Source organism: Ananas comosus, linkage group 16 (genome assembly GCF_001540865.1).
Source record: "Ananas comosus cultivar F153 linkage group 16, ASM154086v1, whole genome shotgun sequence".
NCBI classification, from domain to species: domain Eukaryota; kingdom Viridiplantae; phylum Streptophyta; class Magnoliopsida; order Poales; family Bromeliaceae; genus Ananas; species Ananas comosus.
The window spans coordinates 7820327-7823824 of NC_033636.1; positions in this window are offsets into that span (position 1 = coordinate 7820327).

The following is a 3498-nucleotide window of genomic DNA, read 5'->3' on the forward strand; positions in this document are numbered from 1 at the left end:
AGCGACACTCTTTAACTGTCACTATATACCTAGCGACCCACATATAGCAACACTTTTTAAAAGTGTCGGTAATTTTAGCTAGCAGCACTTTTTTGACATGTACCTATATTTAAAAGTATCGCTATAGACCGTTTTTGTTGTAGTGTATTACAAATCAAAGCTTTTAAACGTTAGGCATACATAGCTAAACCAAAAATATATAGGTTAAAGCTAAGTTCCATATATACGCTAATACCTCGTTGATCACCTCTCGAAATAAATAAGAGTTTCACTATTAATATGGAGTTTCATGCATGGAACTTGCAATATTATTCATTTACTACATTTTGCAAAGACAATTTTATGTGAAAGTAGTGTTTTTTTTTTTCTTTTCTTTTTTGGGATGCAGTGCATGTTTGTTTGGCTTTTAATTATAACATCTTTCCTATTCCAAAAAGTACTCAAATGACAAATTAATGCATGTTCTTTATGCATTACAAAGCAACCATTACACAATACATATTAATATACATATGTTTGAGTGCACAAAATGAACTTTTCAAATAATTATTATTCATTCAAGTATGTGTTCATAAGTAAATTATTACGTAAATTATTATTATTATTATTATTATTATTATTATTATTATTATTTTGTAAAGGAAAAGTATATATAACCATGTAGAATAACATGTTGACCATAGACCCTCATAATTTAGGTGAACAGTGGCACTTTCCAATTATAAAATTCCCACCAACAATAATTCTACTTTGTCATAATGATTCGGAGTAGGTATTTGGGTAACAATTTTTCTAAAATAATTTAATCTACTAAACTATATAAGAGAGTACCATTATAAATAATTAATTCATAGATTTGATAACTTTGACTTGATCACAATGCGAATAAGTCAAACCATGGCAGAGATCAGTAACGTGAGCCTCACCATGGAAGCATTTTAATTAATTAACTTTAATATTAGATTAATTAGATTAGATTAATTAATTAGAGAAATGGTATGTAACTATAGATCATGTTGATGTCACAGATACAAATATTATGGGCTCCTGTTGACATGTATTGTTTGTTTTTATCCCACAAGCATTAAAAATAAAAAAGATCATAACCTCATTGTTTGTTTTTTGTTTTTATGATTTGTTTAATTTTGACCTCAAGATCCTCTCATTTACTAGTGTTATTTTTAAATATTTAAACATGTATCCTTGTCGCAATGTGCTCTCTCTCTCTCTCTCCAACACAAGCATGCAAATTTACAGACACATTTATTACTTAAAAGATCGATCTGATATGAAATAACCTATATATATGGAGATAAAATGATCGATTGATTAAAATAACTAATTATCACTATGCAGAAAGAAGGTTTAGGATTAATTTCAAAGCCATAGCGAGCTACATTCGCAAGAAATGTTTTGTTTAGATCAATTTTTTGAAGATGGAGAAATTTCAAATAAATTCCACATAATTTAGTTGGAAGTAATTTGTTAAAAAACAAATCAGAATATATGCAACCAATTAATTAATTAATTAATTCTTCTTTACAAAAATTATATTGGAGTAGGTGTTCAAAAATCTAGCTATGAAGCTATTCTTTAGTAATTTTGCAGGTCTAAAAACAGACTTATTTTGTGTACTATGACTCCAAATGTAGACCAACATATATATATATATATATATATATATATATATATATATATATATAACAACTAAAAAACTGGTACCATGATAGGATACAAATCCAAACAAATTAGACCAAAAGTTGAAAAGATTCAACTAATATATTTAGGCCTACAAATTGAAGAATCATGATGGTTGTTGAGATGTATTATATGTGCTTAATTTTTTTAAAAAAAGACAAGTTTGAACTTTGAACATCTAGATATGAGCATACTATATATGACCATTTTTTAAAAAACTAAAGAAACAATTACTAAGGACAATGTTGTGGTGGTATTATTGGTAGATTCAAAAGTAAAAGTCAGGAGGGTGAACATTGATCAATCACTAAATTAAGAGACTTTATAAATAATGTGTCACAACTCCCTAGATTTAATTTCAGTTAGTTTTCCTGAGAACAAACATAGAAAATACATAGGTAACACATACTAGCAAAAGATCCTGTTATATATATATATATATATATATATATATAAGTGAGCTGGTATGCTTCTGGAAGTACAGAGCCTTCCGTGCTTCCAAGTCGTTTTCGATGTTGAGACTTTCGAATCGACGATCGGCTCCGTTAAACTTGATCTAGAGTATTTGAAGTACCTATAAAATAAATTTTGTCATAATCGAAGGGGCTCAAAATCAACGGTTGAAAATAAAAATCTTACAAAATATGATGATATGACATTAAAATTTCCAAACACTTGGTGCTTATAAATTTTTTACCGTTAGATTTACACTTTTGATCATTTCAACCCGTTAGATCATACTATTCAACCAACCACCCACTCAACCCTAGGAGTCCCACATCATTCCAACCGCACATCTCTTAATTCAATGGCAAAAAATCTACAAACACCAACAACTTGGTACTTTTAAAAGCATAGGAGCTCAATTATATATATATATATATATAATTGAGCTCATATGCTTTTAAAAGTACCAAGTTATTGGTGCTTGTAAGTTTTTAGCCCTTGGATTAAGATTGCGTAGAGATGTGGCCCCCTAGGTGGTGATTGTTGGTTGAATAGCTATAATCTACCAGATAAAATGAATTAAAACAGAGAGATCTAATGGTAAAAAATTACGAAAGCACCAAAATGCTTGATGACTTTTAAAGCATCATAGCCGACCTATATAGTAATAATATATATATTATATATCATATAATATATATAGGTCGGGCACTAACTCTTAGAGTATCAGAACCTCCCTTGTACCCCATAAAATTAAACACTTATCTGATGCGATATGTGGTTAGATGATGTGTCCCCACTTAAAAGATACAGTGTCCCCTTAGGTCTGATGTGGGTAGTTGTATAATAGTATGATTAACGAATGCAAATGATTTAATAAAATAATCTAAGGGTTGAAAACTTATGAGTATAGATAAACAAACTTATAAAATATAGTAACGACTCAATATAATAGATATATATATATATATATAGTGAGAGAAAGAGAGAGAGAGAGAGTTTGATTACTATACTATCGATAGTACCAAGTTTTTGGTACGTACTATCAAGTTTTCTGTCATTAGATCTACATTTTGAACATTTTCATCTATTAAATTATATTATTCAAGTAACCACCTATTCAACCCTAAGAAACCACTATCATCCTAATCCAAAACCATTATCATCCTAGCCACACATTCTTTCATTCAATGGCCGAAAATTTAATAACACGAAGCGTTTAGTACGTACTATTGATAGTATAGTAGCATATATATATATATATATATATATATATATAGAGAGAGAGAGAGAGAGAGAGAGAGAGAGAGAGAGAGAGAGAGAGCAGGACTACTGTGCTATTAGTAGCACATC